The 20,074-nt window shown below is 33.6% G+C and overlaps 2 long non-coding RNA genes across 2 annotated transcripts in view; both read left to right on the top strand.

The window, feature by feature from the left end:
* The window catches only part of LOC144355756 (uncharacterized), a 79,831-nt gene that overhangs the window by 21,963 nt on the left and 37,794 nt on the right, over positions 1 to 20,074 (top strand). The window lies entirely within an intron of this gene.
* LOC146729978 (uncharacterized) lies at positions 4,575 to 14,062 on the top strand. Its single transcript, XR_014927906.1, has 2 exons — positions 4,575 to 4,702; positions 13,340 to 14,062. It is a non-coding gene; the product is annotated as an uncharacterized LOC146729978 (long non-coding RNA).

Here is a 20,074-nt window from a genome sequence, read left to right as displayed (position 1 = left end):
TTACTTGAAATACAATGAAAAACATACGCTCACGTCAATTGACAACAGAAAATACTTAATTCGAAAAAGCAACACAGTTAACAAACTCTCCTAGTATGACAAATTTCTCAGTCAATCAATGAATGTACACTGAAATAAAACAAGTGTTTACTGCTCTAGAATAAAATAATATGCATGTAAATATACAGCATCTAGACAATTAATAATGTATGAAAAGTATAATAATTACAAATAAAGAAGAGAATGCATATTGTGTTTCTGTCAAACAAAGCACAGAACACCCAATGGAAACATGGAGGTACTTACTAGAATGTTCAATTTATTCACACTGTTGCGAAATCTATAAGCCAGATGCCTTGCTGATTTTAAATGTTCCTCAGCAAATGAATGTTTGAATGGTGACATATTTTATTTGGAATGCAGAGGACTAAATATCACACTATGTGCCATTTTTCTTTCTCCACGATCAGATACAATTTGCCCAGACAACTTATCGAAAATAATGATCAAACTTCATTATTCCTTTTAAAATTTGTCGTGTATTTGACAGTTGTAATAAACCATTATTGCATAAGCAAGTTAGGGACACCGCTACCACTCCGGATTAATTTTCGGCACACGAGTTAATTCTCTGGTTATGTTGACTTACAAAGCATTTTGAATACAAATATATTTTTAATTGGAGGAGTTAAAGTAAACATCAATGTAAACAACATAATGGCCTCTAAAGAATAAGCTCCACAAATATAGGATAATGCAATTTACAGTTTTTATATCACTTTTCATTCTCTAGATATTTAACATTTCATCCGTTTTATGTAGTCAGCCATCTTGATTTTTAAGAAAAAGATTATGGGTAAAGTATGACGTCATATAATCTGCTATCAGAAATTGAGAAAATGATTTGTGAAGCTTTTTCTTTAGGGGTCATTATGTTGTTTGGATTGATGTTTCCTTTAAGTTAAGAATTAAAATGAGGTAATTTGGAAGTAGCGAACAAGAAACTGAAACGAAAACTATACACACAAAGGAAAGCTACTAACTTATGTTAGTCCAGGCAAGAGCGGAGGGAAAGAGAGCGAAGATGAAATACGGTTATTTTGTTTATGACGATAGTACATACATATATGATGACAAAGCCGATGATATTCTTTTAAGAAACACTGATAAATAAGGGTTAGACCATGGCTCAATTATTAATAACTCTGAACGTGGTGCTAACAATATTGACACTACTAACGACGGCAATGCCAAAACAGAGTCAGTTTTGCATCAGTTTTATTTGCTGGAATGTTAGTGGCCTGAAATACAAGCTACAAAACATTGACGTTTGCGATTAACTGTAAAATTAGGATATGATAACGGAGGCATGGGCCATCCAGAATTGGATCGCCAGTTATTGTCTTTTGAATTCTAACTAACATTACGTAATGCGGTTATTTAAAATTACCACACCACTCTATTCCAACGTTCACACCGTGCCTGAATCATTTGAAAAATCGAAAAGCTTTCAGTCTTCAGACTTGGCATTGTCAATATCAGGAATGTTATGACGTCATTGCCACATAATATTCGCGATAATGTATTGCATTATTGAGCATCACGGCCCCGTACCATGCATATGAATAAAATGTTGAGTTCGGAAAACAAATAAAGAGATGAGCATTTAATAATAAGGGGGAAATTATGGGGTGAAAACGATTAAAATAAAAAAAAAACCCTGAAAATAAATAACTTTGAGCCATATGAAAAATAATTATTTGTTCTTAGTTTACACATTCCTGCCATAATGACAAACACAAATCATCGTCTGGCCAATCCAACTTCGCGAGAAACACCCGGTACCGACGCCCAACAAGTAAATAAACGTAGCTCAGCTAATGCAAACACGACGGCTGGTTTTATCGATGTCGAAGAATTATACATTATTGTTTAATTAAAATATATTATATTATATTATATTATATTATATTATATTATATTATATTATATTATATTATATTATATTATATTATATTATATTATATTATATTATATTATATTATATTATATTATATTATATTATATTATATATTGAAGCAAATTTAATCTAAAATACAAATGACTAATTTGAATAAAAATAAATATAATATTTTTCTAGTGAATTACACTATAACACTTTATTTTCAAGCTTACTGGATTAAAAAATAAAGCATAAAATAATTTACCTACCTACTTTAATAAACCTCTAAACTAGTAATTTAAAAAGAAAACATAATGAATTTCATCTGCAACAAAATATGATGGTGAGTTAGTGCAATACTATACTTCCTCTTTTGAATACAATTTATATATATCAAACCTGAAAGTTTAAGACTTTTTCAAAAATCACCAATTACCAGTAATTAGTACCCTGGAAATCAACAGGGCATATAGACGTTATCAAACCATATAAATAGTATTCGATGAAGTCAACAATGCATCAAAGGGGACGTCAGTGCATGTAATTAGAACCCGTTTAAATTTCGCAATTGCATATAATTAGTTTCACTATTACTCGTCAAGGCAAATATCTAGTACTATGAAAGTCATTGGGGCGTAAGATCATTCCCCTGGATGTCAACAGGGCATATAGACGTTATCAAACCATATAAATAGATGCATTGTTGACTTCATCGAATACTAAGGGGACGTCAGTGCATGTAATTAGAACCCGTTTAAATTTCGCAATTGCATATAATTAGTTTCACTATTACTCGTCAAGGCAAATATCTAGTACTATGAAAGTCATTGGGGCGTAAGATCATTCCCCTGGATGTCAACAGGGCATATAGACGTTATCAAACCATATAAATAGATGCATTGTTGACTTCATCGAATACTAAGGGGACGTCAGTGCATGTAATTAGAACCCGTTTAAATTTCGCAATTGCATATAATTAATTTCACTATTACTCGTCAAGGCAAATATCTAGTACTATGAAAGTCATTGGGGCGTAAGATCATTCCCCTGGATGTCAACAGGGCATATAGACGTTATCAAACCATATAAATAGATGCATTGTTGACTTCATCGAATACTAAGGGGACGTCAGTGCATGTAATTAGAACCCGTTTAAATTTCGCAATTGCATATAATTAGTTTCACTATTACTCGTCAAGGCAAATATCTAGTACTATGAAAGTCATTGGGGCGTAAGATCATTCCCCTGGATGTCAACAGGTCAATTGGTACTTTTATAGTCAATAGTACATATAAATACGGGACCTTTAAATTCTCCTGGGCGTATAATTAGTCCCGCAGAGAGTCACAATAGCAAATAATTAGTAGCCTGAAAATCACCAGGTCAAGTACCAGTACCCTGAAAGTCACCAGGTCAAGTACCAGTACCCTGAAAATCACCAGGTCAAGTACCAGTACCCTGAAAGTCACCAGAACATAAACACTCGTGTCATATAATTAAAACTTCTGTAGGTAACAAGAGTATATAATTATTCCTCTTGTAAGTCACGAGGTCATATAAGTATTACGTTTCGACGTTATCGGGGATATAATTAATATCCCTGTTTAAGGTATAGTTGCAGATTCGTGGGCGCTTGGGAGTGAATTTTCTTTTTTTTTGCTTTTTATTATCCAAACAGTCTTGGCTATAGACTGTTAAAATTTCACAGCATTATGAATAGTGGAACATACTCAAAAGACGATTTTAAAATATAGAAAACTGGTACAAACATTCTCTCTTTTGAATAGCAAGATTTAGCAAGGCTGTACATAAATAATTAAAAAGAAACATGTTGAAAAAAAAAGTAATGACGGGATCTCCATATTATGCACTATATTTAACTTTGAAATTTGAAACTGTTACAGCTATTTAAATTATGAGCATTAGCGAACTTCTTACTGAGTGAATGGTTATGCAAATTAGCCATTATCTCCCCTTGTGTTATTCAGTTTACCATGGAAGTTCAAATCTAAATAGCTCGCACAATTCTTGTTTATTTTGAATGAAACTTTCACACAACGTTTATCAGTTGTTTAATAACAAAGGATAGTCCAGGCGTATACATAGTATGTTTTGTTTTCATATTACAAAGTTGTCAAGCAGGATGTGTGCCGTATAGTCAGTATTTCACACTTAGAACGTCATTGTCCGAGAATGCAAAGCTTTAAAAATAAGCCCAGACGGCCTTTTGTTCGTAGAGACGTTGTCAAAATAGTGTTAAAATGTCAAGACAAACTGACAAAAACTGTGGGAGCTAATTAATTTTCAATCTCTCTGACCAACCAGAAAACAGGAACGGAGATAATGGCCCTTTTATGAAAGTGACGTTAATCCCCTATATTTTAAAATCCATTTTTGGGCATGTTCCAGCATTGACAATGCTCCGAAATTTCAACACTATCTCGCCAAGACTCTCTGGGTAAGAAAAGCAAAAAAAAAAAAAATCAGTCTGAGTGCCCACGAACATGCATCTATACCTCAAGTTGTGCAAACCTCTCCTCCGATTGGTTATTCACATGTGCCAATGACTGCATAGTTGGATTCCTTTGTTTCACTTGTTTGACCTGAGATGAACGCTTTGCTATTGTTCTCTGTTCTGCATGTGTTATGAAGAGTAAGAACGTGTCTCTGTGTCAGCTCTGTGTTGTCCTGTCGTGTTAAGTGTTCTGAACATTTTACTAGGATGTGCTAACACTTTTAAACTGGTGCCACTAAACGAGGTAAAGAAGTTTTAATTATTGTGGGCTTGTATCAGCATGTAACTGCAGTAATTTTGAAGAATTTGAGTCGAGTGGAATCCGATTTTGACCACCTGTACGTTTGGTAATTGCACAACTATAAATGTTGACATTCTAACTTCACTGAAACATGATTTCTAATTTATAACATTTTTCGTGCCCAAGAACATTGTGAGCGTGTGATCAGCTGTGCGTTAAATAGAGCACATTCTATGTAATGCTTGCTGTGGCTTGTTAGAATGGTTGACACGTGTTTCGCAGTTTGCATTGTTATATATTGTTATATTTGCCACATATTTATTGTGTGACTCAACATTTTGCACATATTAAGAGAAATGTATGTATGATAAGATTTACTTCGATTATAGTTTTCCCATTTCATTTTGTAAATTTTAGAGCCTTATTCTGTAGTTCCACTGCCGTTTCCGATACGCAATTTAGCTAATTTTATTTGTTCCATTCCATACATCGTGCAACTTTCTTAATACGTCAAGTGTGCGTTACTGTATGGCATTGTGCTCAAATCTGTGTTGGGGTTAACGTTACAATATTTCGAGAGATTGTAATACATGTGGAGCTTGTATGTATTCACCCTGTATGCCAGGGCAGATACTTAGAATCCTGAAAATCACCTTGGCATGTAAATAGTACGTCTTGAAGACATCGGAACAAACAATTATTATGCTGAATGTACCACGGGAATATATTGTGCACCAATATAAGTCACATGACATAAAAAATAGTACCCCTGTCACCAGGTCAGGGAATTGGTACCTCTGGAAGACATCAGTGTACAAAATATTAAATAAACATCAATGTAAACAACATAATGGCCTCTAAAGAATAAGCTCCACAAATATAGGATAATGCAATTTACAGTTTTTATATCACTTTTCATTCTCTAGATATTTAACATTTCATCCGTTTTATGTAGTCAGCCATCTTGATTTTTAAGAAAAAGATTATGGGTAAAGTATGACGTCATATAATCTGCTATCAGAAATTGAGGAAATGATTTGTGAAGCTTTTTCTTTAGGGGTCATTATGTTGTTTGGATTGATGTTTCCTTTAAGTTAAGAATTAAAAGGAGGTAATTTGGAAGTAGCGAACAAGAAACTGAAACGAAAACTATACACACGAAGGAAAGCTACTAACTTATGTTAGTCCAGGCAAGAGCGGAGGGAAAGAGAGCGAAGATGAAATACGGTTATTTTGTGTATGACGATAGTACATACATATATGATGACAAAATAGTAAATCACTGTAGCATACATTAGTATCATGAAAATAGTCATGCATATAATTAGTTCCCCTGCTAATCAATGGGTGTTACACATTACCCCTGAAAACCACAAGGGGATATTTTTATTATCTCCTAATATCTCTCTGTATGCCACAAGGGCATGTATGTAATACCCCGCATAACAGCCTTATTAATGAAAACAGGTGTTTACAATCTTCTTGTGAGTTATATATTACTGACCTAACCCCCCTGACAATCATGATTAAGTCCTCTCATATTATTATAATGTAAAATCCTGTATTTTGATTACCGGTTAATACCGTTAATATTTTCTATCCACTTAATAAATGTATTCGATAAAACATGGCAGCTGATTTTTATTCTTCCGATTGGAATCCTTCTAGAGCACCATGTTTATTTAATTACGTATGACAGCTATAACATTACAGATTGAAAGCAATCTTAAGTGGTATGAAATCCAATCTTCTTGACAAGGTTCTGGCGGCCCTAATCATTGTTTAACCAATCTATGTTTCAATTGATACATTTCCTTCGAACACTTACTTACAAATTGCCAATCTATGTTTCAATTGATACATTTCCTTCGCACACTTACTTACAAATTGCCAATCTATGTTTCAATTGATACATTTCCTTCGAACACTTACTTACAAATTGCCAATCTATTTTTCAATTGATACATTTCCTTCGAACACTTACTTACAAATTGCCAATCTATGTTTCAATTGATACATTTCCTTCGAACACTTACTTACAAATTGCCAATCTATGTTTCAATTGATACATTTCCTTCGAACACTTACTTACAAATTGCCAATCTATCCAACCATCAAACAATATTACTAATATAGTAACACTGATTTGGTCAAAAGTTGTAATATTATGCCAAGCATTCGTACTGACCATAGCATGATTGTGGAAGAGGTCCCGGATTTTGGAAGTTTAATAATAGCTTTTTAAACGATGAAATTTATGTCGTGCAAATTGATGCTCTGATCATTGAAGTACAGAGAGAGTGTAACTGTTTGTGTTACAATGCTCAACAAACATTCGAATATTTAAAATTCAAAATCAGGGAGAAAACCATTATTTATAGTAAAAACAAGCAAAGGAATTTGCGTAACAAAGAGAACAACTTAAATAGAAAATTACAACAATTGGAAGAGCGTATTGATGAAACCCTTGATCAAGACATTTTGCTGCAATATGAGCAAGTGAAAAATGAACTGGAAAAGTTGATTGCGCAACAAATACAGGGGTCTATTATTCGGTCACGGGTAAATTGGTATCAATGTGGAGAAAAGAGCAATAAATATTTCCTAAACCTAGAAAAAAATAATTATAAAAAGAAGTCCATTGACAAACTTAAGGATGGGGACACTTATATTACAGACTCCAAAGAAGTATTGAACACCTTGCAAGATTTTTACGAGAATTTATATTCAAAACGAAAGTTGGAAATTAATGAGAATAGTTATAGCTTCCTTGAAACTGCTCATATTCCATGCCTCAATCATGAGCAATCAAATATCTGCGAAGGAGAAATTACTAAAGACGAGTTATTTGAAGCTCTTAAGAGTAGTCCTAAGAATAAAACCCCTGGCTGTGATGGAATTCCGCCCGAATTCTATTTGCGATTTTGGAAAAAATATCAGTGATTGTCTTCTGGCGTGCATAAATTATGCATACAACAATGTCTCTCTCTCCGCAACACAAAGACAAGCTGTGATTACGTTATTGCCAAAGCCCGAAAAAGACCCACTTCATATACATAACTGGAGACCAATCTCACTACTAAATACAGATTATAAGCTTGCAGCAAGACTAGCGAAAGAAAGTATTACCTATTATTATCCATGAAGATCAGTCCGCCTTTATAAAAGGCAGACGTATTACAGATAATATTCGTCTAATTTGTGACATTATTGAATGGTGCGAAGAAACTGGTAATCAAGGTGCACTATTATTTCTAGACTATACTAAAGCATTCGATTCATTAGAATGGTCATTTATGTATAAAGCCTTAAACGCATTTAATTTCGGGCCTTCATTAATAAAATGGGTACAAACATTCTATACAAACATTTTGAACAAAGGTGCCAGTACTGGGTGGTTTGAGGTACACAGAGGGGTCAGACAAGGATGTCCTTTGTCCACTGCTCTATTTGTAGTTTCGATAGAACTACTTGTAATTGATATTAGAAATAATGAACGTATTAGGGGTATTACATTACCCTCTGGATACCAGCGAAAAATATCTGCTTATGCAGACGATACGACATTCATACTTAAAGACAGCTCATCCATTCAGATTTCCCTAAACATCTTATCTGATTTTAGTAATCAGTCCGGTTTGACTTTAAACTTAGAGAAGACAGAACTAATTCTAGTAGGCGATCAGAATGGGGGATGGGTGCTTCCACAGGGCTTATCGCCATCTTTGGGTCCAGTTAGGGTACTTGGGGTGTATGTAGGTCACGATAAATACGAAAATGAAAAACTTAATTTTTGGACAAAAATTAAAAAAATGAAAGATAAACTTCAGATTTGGAAATCGAGAGATTTACCCCTTCAAGGCAAAGCATTATTGGGCAAATGCTTCAGAGCCTCACAGTTAATTTAAATTATGAATAGTATACCCGTACCAGTTAATGGTATTAAAGAAGCATGCGCATATCTATTTAATGTTCTGTGGAAAGGAAAAAAAATACATCATATTAAGAACAATACCATGCTTGGCCACTTTTCTCAAGGTGGCGTTAACTGTTTAGATCTTGAACTAATGAATAAAGCATTAAAATTAACGTGGATAAACAGAATATTAGAATCACAGTCATCCTGGTCTAATTTTCCAAACCATTATTTTAATAAATTGGGAGGGCTGGCCTTGCTTATGAATTGTAATTATTCGATTGACTCGCTCTCAGGCAAGATACCTATTTTTTATCGTGAAATTCTTAGTCACTGGGCAGAGTTCCAAAAATCACAAAACATTGCCGAACCTAATCCAGGGATGCATATAATATGGAACAATAAGTACGTACTTATTGATGGAAAATCAATATTTTATCGCAATTGGTTTGACCACGGTGTGAAGTACGTAAGTGATTTGACTGATGAGAATGGGGAGGTTTTGTCACTCAATCAGTTCCAGGCTAAATTTAATATAAAGTCAGATTTTATTAAATTTTATGGTTTAACGTCCGCAATCTCCACAGAATGGAAATCAGCATTGAAACAGCGTACGTCGCCAAAGGAGACGAGACCTATTTGCGAAAACTATAAGCGATATAGCAAATTCAAATGTAATGACTACTACAGTGTTTTAAGAAATTCAAAATTTGAGAAGGCCACTGCATTAAGCACCTTTGCTAGTAAACAATATACAGATGATGTAGACTGGCTGGAAGCCTGGAAACAAATTAAACAGATAACAATCAACGAAAAAATGCGCGGATTTCAGTATAAAATATTGCATCGAATTCTTGCGACAAATGTTTTTCTATACAAAAACAAGAAAATTGACGATGACAAATGCAAAAACTGTGACCTAAAAGAAGATTTAGAACACTTGCTGTGGGAATGTGAAGAAAGCCAGAAATTCTGGAAAATATTTAAAATATTTTGGATAAATATATGTGCCGAAAATATCAATATTTGTAAAAAAGAGGTAATCTTTAATTCTGGTGGTAAAAGTAACTTTCAAGCCCTGTGGAAGCACTTAATTTTACTTGGGAAATACGAATTATATATTGCGAGGTTCAATAATTCTAAACCAAACTTAAACTTATTCATTGAAAGAGTAAAACAAACCTTTAACCTAGAAAAAGCAATTGAAGAACAATATAACAAATACGAAATATTTGTTAACAAATGGGAAAATATAATGAAATACCTAGAAAAATAAAAATACTGTAAATATATATATATATAACATGAGCGACTTTGACCTTGTTTTTTGTGTTTTTGTATTTGTATTTTGATCAACTTTTTTTTGTTCTTTTTTTTTGTATTTGTATTTAAAAAAAGTTAATCAGTATTCTGTACATCACACTTTAATATACGATTAATTAAAATCTGTGCATTGTATTTATTACATCATACTTTAATATACGATTATTTAAAATCTGTGCATTGTATTTATTAATCACACTTCAATATACGATTAATTAAAATCTCTGCAATGTATTTATTACATCACACTTTAATATACGATTAATTAAAATCTGTGCATTGTATTTATTACATCACACTTTAATATACGATTAATTAAAATCTGTGCATTGTATTTATTACATCACACTTTAATATACGATTAATTAAAATCGGTGCAATGTATTTATTACATCACACTTTAATATACGATTAATTAAAATCTGTGCATTGTATTTATTACATCACACTTCAATATACGATTAATTAAAATCTGTGCATTGTATTTATTACATCACACTTTAATACACGATTAATTAAAATCTGTGCATTGTATTTATTACATCACACTTTAATATACGATTAATTAAAATCTGTGCATTGTATTTATTACATCACACTTTAATATACGATTAATTAAAATCGGTGCAATGTATTTATTACATCACACTTTAATATACGATTAATTAAAATCTGTGCATTGTATTTATTACATCACACTTCAATATACGATTAATTAAAATCTGTGCATTGTATTTATTACATCACACTTTAATATACGATTAATTAAAATCTGTGCATTGTATTTATTACATCACACTTTAATATACGATTAATTAAAATCTGTGCATTGTATTTATTAATCACACTTCAATATACGATTAATTAAAATCTGTGCAATGTATTTATTACATCACACTTTAATATACGATTAATTAAAATCTGTGCATTGTATGTATTACATCACACTTTAATATACAATTAAAAAAACAAAAACAAAAAAACACTGATTTGTATTTTTTATCGCTGTTGTTAGAATATCAAAATATAACAAACGATCACCATACTCAATCCTGAACGTCGAAGCATCGTGCCATATTACTTATCTACAGCGTTATGAATCTGTTTTACGAATTGTATTGTATGAGTTGTGTGTATGTTTTGTCCAAATAACACAACAGAACAAAAGAGATATGCATTGTTGTAATGGAAGTTGTAACCATGCCCATGCCTGCTGGCCGTACGAACGTTTTTATCTGCATTTGGGTAAAATTAAAACTACCGATTTTGAGTGAAGCCACACACAGTGATATGCATATCACTTCCTAGAACTGGGGAGTATTTTGCTTATAATTAAAGACTAATTCAGGCTACACAAAATTTAGGAGACTTTAAAATGCTTAAAATGGAATTTGTCTCACCAGATATTGAAGCAGGCCCGCAGTCCCTCCCAAACGGCCTGTTTCTCCTGGTAATTTTGCCCTCCCGGAAACTTGACCCACCCTTTTAGAAATGTCTTAAGCATTTATTTGTTAATAAAAAAGTGTTTGTTTGTTATACTTTTTTTATTTTTTCAGTTAAACATTAGAGAAAATACAATCCTCACAGGTAAAACTCGATTATTATCACATTATATTCATACTATTTTTTCTAAAATTTAATTTTCTAAAATCAGACACCAATATTGTGTGCAATACGGCGTAGGTAGTCCAAATTTTTTTTTCGTATGTCTATACAATACGCTTTATGGCAGCGGATCGGGCATGGTATTCTCTTCGTTGTGGTGTTGGTGACTGGCCAGAAAGCAGTTAATAATCATCTCATTATGCTTTGCTCGCTACGCAGTACAGCAAGAAATCTCTATATAGTTGGATGGTGGGAGTCGACATTGGTTTGAAATCTTTGATGACAACCATCGATGTGTTTATTGGTATGGGGCAGGTCCGCTCCAATTCTCCCATGCATGTGCAACAGTGATACAGGAAAACCTGTTTGCTGTCGAATACGGTTGTGCCGTCGACCACGATTGCGTGCAATGATTGTGTCTTCAAATTAGTCTCCTATAATATTGGCCTTGTCTGATAATTCAAAGTATCAAATGCGTCAATTACTCCCTTTTCTGGTACGAATACCAGTGCTGGACGCGTGCGTACTTGTAATGCAAAGTCATTGTTTTCCTGGTATCGTTGCTGTAGTCCTTCAGCCTGTACTGTTCTGTAAATGCACTGTGACAAATGGTAAAAGAACCACTTCCTCATTGCATTAGGAAATAGAGTGCTGGCAGAATTAATTGCTGCTGATTACAAGTCACTCATGATGGACATAGGTTTCAGTTGCCCTGCCCTGGCGACTTACATTACACTAATAAAATGGCATGTTGCCATGGTGACTTTCAGGGGTATTAATTATATGCCCTGGCGACTTACATGTAACTAATTATATGCTCAGGTGACTTCCAGGGGTACTGATTATATGCGCGTGTGATTTCAGGATGTCAATTACATGAGTGGTGATTTTTAGACTACTAATTATATGCTATTGCGATATTTACGGTACTAAAATTATATTTACATACACTAACAATTTTCAGGTTACTAATTATATGGCCTGGTAAATTTCAGAGTACTAATTATATGGCCTGGTAAATTTCAGAGTACTAGTTATATGGCCTGGTAAATTTCAGAGTACTAATTATATGGCCTGGTAAATTTCAGAGTACTAATTATATGGCCTGGTAAATTTCAGAGTACTAATTATATGGCCTGGTAATTTTCAGAGTACTAATTATATGGCCAGGTAAATTTCAGAGTACTAATTATATGGCCTGGTAAATTTCAGAGTACTAATTATACACCCTGGTAAATTTCAGAGTACTAATTATATGGCCTGGTAAATTTCAGAGTACTAATTATATGGCCTGGTAAATTTCAGAGTACTAATTATATGGCCTGGTAATTTTCAGAGTACTAATTATATGGCCTGGTAAATTTCAGAGTACTAATTATACACCCTGGTGACTTTCAATGAAGTTACTATTTATACGCTGATTTCAAATCGAGTAATCATGTCATTTTGATTTTCAGTGTACTAATAATATGCATTGGTGATTTTCATGTTACTAATTATACACCATGGTGACATCAAAGAGGGAGTAATTATATGCACTGGTGACCATCATTGGTACTAATTATATGCTTCCTTCAGGGGTACTACTTATATAAATGGTGATTTCCAGAGGTATTTAGTTATGCATAGTGACTTCCAGATGTATTAATTATTTAAACTGTTAACGTTCAAGTTACTAATTATATGCCATGGTGACTTCCAAAGATACTAAGTGTATGCCATGGTGACCTCCGGGTTACTAATTCTATGCCATGATGACTTCCAGGTTACTAATTCTATGCCATTATGACTTCCAGGTTACTAATTCTATGCCATGATGACTTCCAGGGCTACAAATTGTAAGCACGGTGACTTTCATAGTACATACTATATGCCATGGTGACTATCAGGGTGCTGCTACTTATGGCATGTTATTTAACATATTGAAGTTGGCGAAGACGGTATTTTTGAATATTCTGTAGTGTGTACACTCTGGTGTCAGACACTATCTCACTTCGACTGTACTATGCAATAACCACGGATAATGTTTGCTAACTTCAACCCTATTTGTTTATTGGTTTGGAATGAGTTGACCATTTGTTTTGACCATGAAAGTATTTTACTTTTTTTTGGAAGATAACTATATAAAGATATTGTACAGAAAATGAGACAATTTCCTATGTACAGGAAAAGAAAGAAAAAATCAAATCTAGTAATCGTTCTAGGTAAAAGTATTGTTCGAACGCACCCCATTTCTCTGCAAGCTTAGATTGCTTTCCATTCGTACATGTACTTTGATTTTCAACAGAATACACAGATTTAACATACAGTTTGAAACAATTCATGTTGATACTATTTCCCAATATTTTACAACGATAGATGTAGTATCGACCCATCAGGAGAAATGCATTAAATAATATATTGGCATGGTACATTTCATTGCATTTAATGATACTTTAGTATGCGTTATAGTACGACACCACTGTATTGCGCATGACCAGAATTTTGAAATAAAAACGCAATCCCAGAAGAGGAGAAAATAGTCCTCTATTACTTCCTTACAAAACGTACATACAGTTTCATCAAAGACAAAGAAGATTTGATGGCAACAAATTCATAATAAGCTTGTATTGAAAATGTCTTAATTTGGGATCCATTGTTATCCAGTAAGGAAGCGGAAGCACTATTTTACATGGAATGCTGCAGTCAAGAATGTCATGCCAATAGTGTTTAATATGCAAATAGATATCATTTAAACTATGCAAATTCAGTAAATACGTGTAAATATCTCTGTTAATTTTATCACCTGTTAACCATGTTTTTCTTGCGCATATTTGGCATACAGACCCAAATGTTTTCGATATTCGGCTTATTTTTTTCCAAGCAGATGGGATTGCTGATACCAATTGGTTATACTCGTAATGTGTACACAACTTTACAATAACCTCATCATATTTCATAAATGTACAAGTCACATCAAATAAATCATTGATAAAAATAATACCAGCATCTATAAATTGTTCCATACAATTGGGTTCCTGTTGATGCGCACATTGGAATTGTTCCAAATTATTTCTTATTTTTTTCAATTGGAGTATAGTTATATTGCAGCCATGGATAAATAATTGCTTTCAACGAAGTGGCAGGTAATGCATCGATAGTACTACGATCATTGTTTCCTAAATTTGCGAAAAAGAGTAAAATACCGCCAAGATGATCTAGTATGGCTTTGTAATATACACTACAGAAAGATTTTGTATTACAATAAAGTCTCGGCATCCAAGCTGCTTTTAATGCAGCATTGAATTCTCTCAACTTGGTTAGGTCGAGGCCACCTTTATCATATGGTTTGTAGACATCGTCTATTTTAACCCAATTACGTTTCCCTCCCCATAAAAACTGGAAAATGATATTATCATATTTTTGAAAAAAAAGCGTCCGGGGAGGGAAAAGACATAAACAAGTAAGTAAATTGCGAAGATTTCATAATCGTTATTTTACCATATACCTTCACACCCATGCCCTTCCATGGCTGCAACAACTTTCTCACTTTTTCAATGCGATAATTAAAATTCAATGTAGTTATTTGTGAATAATCAACAGGAAGATGTATTCCAAGCACATCAACATAACCGTCAGCCCAGGTTACAGGATGAGATGTTTCAATAGTGAAGTTTGTATGTTTAATAGACCCAACCCTTTGCATTTATCATAATTTGGTTTCAACCCAGAACTAATAGCAAAATTAGACAAAATATTTAGCAACGAGTTGAGTGATTCACGGAAAGGATACTTTGGGAAATTCGTGTCATCCGCATATTGAGAGATCTTATTCTCTATGGGACCTGTATATATACCTTTAATTTTGTCACAGCGTCTCACTCTATTAGCTAAAAGCTCAACACAAATGATAAACAAGTACCTACATGGAGCAACCCTGTCTAACACCACGGGAGAGACCAAACTGCATTGAAATATTACCATTATTGATTATACGGCTACTAATATCCCAGTACATGAGTTTCACCCAGGTTACAAATGATTGACCAAAATTAAAATATTCTAAACTTTTTATAATTAAATCCCATCTCAACTTATCAAATGCTTTTTCGAAATCAGCAATAAAGACCAATCCCGGTTCATCCCTTTTTTTCATACGTATCAATAATTTCCAACAACCTTCGAATATTGTCTGCAATAAATCGACCATGAATGAACCCAGTTTGGTCTTCATTAATTATATCTGAGATCACATGTTTTACACGAAGAGGAAGACATTTTGCAAGGAAACAAACAAAAGAGTTAGTGGTCTCAATTTAAAAAAAAAACTGAGTCTTTTTTCTTGCCCTGAGCATCCTTTTTGAGAGGCAAAGTTAGTAGACTGTTTTTTTGTGACGATGACATTTGACTGCATTCATATGAATATACAAAACAGTGAAGCATGTTGGGGGCTAACTGTGTAAAAAAAACACTTATAAACTTCCACCGAATACCATCTAAACCAGGTGATTTCCCAAGTAGAAAAGAGTTGATTGCATTGCGTAACTCGGACATTGTGATCACACCCTCGCACAATGACTTTTCGATTCATTAACAAAATTGTAATTTACGGAGAAAAAATCATCCTAATCTTTCTCTGATTATTAATACTATCTCGTGATTTTCGGTGATAATTATGTCAATAGATTCATTTAACACGGTATTAAAAACCTCACAGACAATTACTTAATATGTTAACAAAACTCACTAAGATTTGCGTTAACAATATCAAAAAATCAAGATTTATATAAACACAACACAACAAGACAAACTGAATCAACTGTTATGTCGACCATGATCCATGTTGTTAATTACATACGATTTTTTTAAGCAAATAACCCTCCCCCCCCCCCGCGTTGATTGGTCGCACCATGACTAAACAAAATATAATGTGAGGTTTCCCTTTCAACCATGTAAATATTTCCCGTCTTTTGTCGGTATTAGCCAAACCATTGCAATTGTAAGATGCGATTTCGACTTTTAATTGTGTTATTTCTAATACACGTTTTATATAATATGAGTGGTTGTCACCAAATTTGGCAGTGGGGAAAATAGTTAACTATTATAAACGAGCATTGCGTGAGGCGAATTGTATTATACGTATATATCTTACTACTGGACAAGTAACGAAACAACAAGTACAACAAAACACCAAAAAATGAACAACTGATAGAAGAAAGCAAAATAAACATACTATCACTTTGCTCAAAAGCTAATAGCATAGAGAAACACAACAAAATGGCGGAAACAAATATCGATTATCGATCGTCAACAGCTTTGTGAGGATGACGGCTAAAATTTTCAACTCTGGGGAGCTAAAGTTCCGGAAAATCCAGTATCGAAAATTGGCAGTATAGAGAGCTGCCTAACAGTTTTTTGTATTCTGCTGTCTTCAGTATTTGTTCAATGTTTCGAGGCGTTTACACACAATTGACCGCTTCTATTTTCACTTCGATTTTACCGTACATTGGCATCTAGTTTATATGTGCTGCCTTCACCGGTATTTTTTAACATATATAAGCGTACGTTGGCTTATGTATGCTGCCCTTATCTGTATTAGTTAACGTACGAGTATTAGAGCGTATTACAAAAGCATTGCCGCCTCTATCTTTACTTGACTTGTACAGTACATAGGCTTTCATTTTATGTGTGGTGCCTTCATCGGTATTTGTTTAACACATTGCGGTGTTTACACACGATTTCCCGCCTCTATATTCACTTCGAGTGAACTGTTTTATTAAAAAATAAAATGGGTTTAATTTAAAAGATAAATATTTTTTAGAAAATTTTTAAAATTAATATTCACTCATATCTTGTAGACGGAAATAATAGACAACAATACTACGACAGAAAAATAAAACAGAGTGGTTATTAACACTTTCAGTACATGTAGTCACATATTACATGTATCTGGCACTATACTATGGATTTGGGTGATATATGCAAAGTGTAAACAATGTATTGCTATTAATCACAACTCCAAGGAATGTTGTAATGGAAGAGAAAGTGCTAATGCAATTGTTGGTTACTGTGCACTGCTGATTAATATACAGTGGAAATATATGTTTTTTCTTAACAGCATACAATTTTCTTTATATGCCACTATGGGCTTCTGTTAATAAAAACAAAGTAACTGACATGACAATAAAATAATCTCACCCATAACAATCTCTTCTCATACTTGGCCCAGCAGTTTCTTGTTGTCTCGACGAGATTTGGCACATCTATCATGAAGTACAGGAACGGCTCATCATCTGCATAGTGGTTTGGTGTTCTGTACGTTATCAGCTCTTCTGGTTCTTCTAATTTGTGGATTTTATACCATTTTTATTTAGAAAAGCACCATCAGATGTTGATACCATAACTTTGAAATCGTACATCTCCAATATTTCTATAGCTTCCCCGACAAGTGGAAATAGGAAACTAGAAGTATAGATGTAGTTGGGAAATTGGCTAACCATGAACACAAACATATCAGGCTTCACAGGTCCAGCATCTAAGTTCTTCACATACATACTACATACATAAATAGCAGTGTACGTTCATTAAGTAAATGAATAACACCGGACTCCTTTAATGTGCGATATACAGCAGATGATCGAAGATTTATGTCCAGACACCTCTTTATAGACATAGGATGCCATCACATACCACGATAATCAAGGCAGTTTAGAGCTTTTATTTGCTGCTCCCAAAACAGTCTTTGAAATGTTCCTTCAGCAAATTCCTCCTTTATGGTACTTTCATAATTTTCATCCAGGGTCTTAGAAGCTTCACCAGATTTCTCTTTCATTCTGACTCCGTTTTCTTCAATACGGGACTGAAGCTTCTCAGCCTCTCTTCTCTAATCTCAACTCTTCGTTTCGCCTCAATGATATATATATATAGCTTTTATTCAATTCATTTTGGGATAGCTGTGATAGTGGTACATGATTAAAATGTTCAATTCTACCGAGTGCCATTTATTTCATAACTCTTGAAAATACCATGACTTGAATCTGCCAATGGGTGGAATTTACTGTCAGGATTACCTATGCACAGTTACTGAATTTACTGTGTTCAGAAGATCCAAGTCGGCTGACAACCTAGTAATGACATGTGGTACATGTGAAAATATATTTCGCTTTCCACAATCTTCTCCATGAATTACAGCAGTTTAAAATCTGTTCTTTGTAATTTCAGGTTGTCTTGTCGCATTCTTCACAATGTAAGATAACTGTAAACACTCATCATTAGCAAGGTAAACCCAACCAATTGGGAGAGAACATCTTCCAATCCATTCTCTGATGTAATATGACAATGGATATGTGGGTACACAACTGACAGATGGTAGATGTGAATTTGAAGGAGAGACGGGAGATGCGATATTTGCCACAGTACCATGTTTATCAGTACAACTATCACTGGGGAATGGGACAGCAAACAATGGGTGACATCCAGTTCTGGTGTTGAATCGACAAATCTGCTGTCATGCTTACTGTCTGGGTGGTCACAAACAATTTCAGCAAATTGTCTGAGAACGTGATGTTCTTCAGCTGCATCATTGTCTGTACTAATAAGTTGCAGGATTTTAATATCATTGTGATGTGGTGTTGATAATACGACTGAGTGGTCTTGTATATCATGACCATTTGGCACATGATCAGAATGATTTATGGCAATTCCAACACAGCCATCAAGGGGATAGTATGTTTGGGTAGATGACAAACCTTGACAAGATACATTTTTCTTCCTTTTTCAGTCTTTCCTTTGAACTTTCTTCTTTTCAAAATTATTTATTCTGTACCCATGAACTATTTTATATGGCATGATAAGCTATAAAATGAACAAAAATATTACATTGTTTTTCAATGTAATGTGCATAAAGCTAATAATGTATAATGAGAATTATTTTGTTACATAAGATAACACTATGATTATTTTACCAGGTCATTTTGAGATATCTTTACCAATGGAACCAATGATAATTGGTATAAGACAACTAAGTTACTGTAATATAGTGATTTGAACAACATTTTGAATTACCATAGAAAGATTTTAGTCTGTCTTTTTTTGTTTTAATTCAGTAACTTGTACAACTTGAACAGTTACTCACACCGCACTCTAAATATTCAAGATGTATAAAGCAAAACCTTGAAATTTTATTCTAAGACAAGTGGGCTAATACTTTCTATATCTTATAATTCTAGCTACAGTATTTTGGAAAAATAGGTGCCATTTTTTTGCCTAGTTGACCATTAAAATTAACGAAGTACAATTTCATTTCAAATAACAAACCAATCACTAATAGTGCCGTTACTTTTTTTCTAACTTGACCCATTTTTTATGACATTTGTTATGAATATTACAGCACGAGAAACAAATGGCGAACGTGAACGTGGAGATTCAGTATCGTCAAAATGCTGCAGTTATTATTCCAAAACCTGTAATTAAAGAGACAAAAATAACATGTATAAAAAGCAGCCAACGTGTTTTATTTTAGCGAAACGACAAAGACCAAAAACCGATTAACA

This window comes from Saccoglossus kowalevskii, chromosome 20 (genome assembly GCF_978046115.1).
Source record: "Saccoglossus kowalevskii chromosome 20, keSacKowa6.1, whole genome shotgun sequence".
Taxonomy (NCBI): Eukaryota; Metazoa; Hemichordata; class Enteropneusta; family Harrimaniidae; genus Saccoglossus; species Saccoglossus kowalevskii.
The sequence above is the reverse complement of the archived record's forward strand: the minus strand, read 5'-3'. Positions and strand labels throughout refer to the sequence as shown.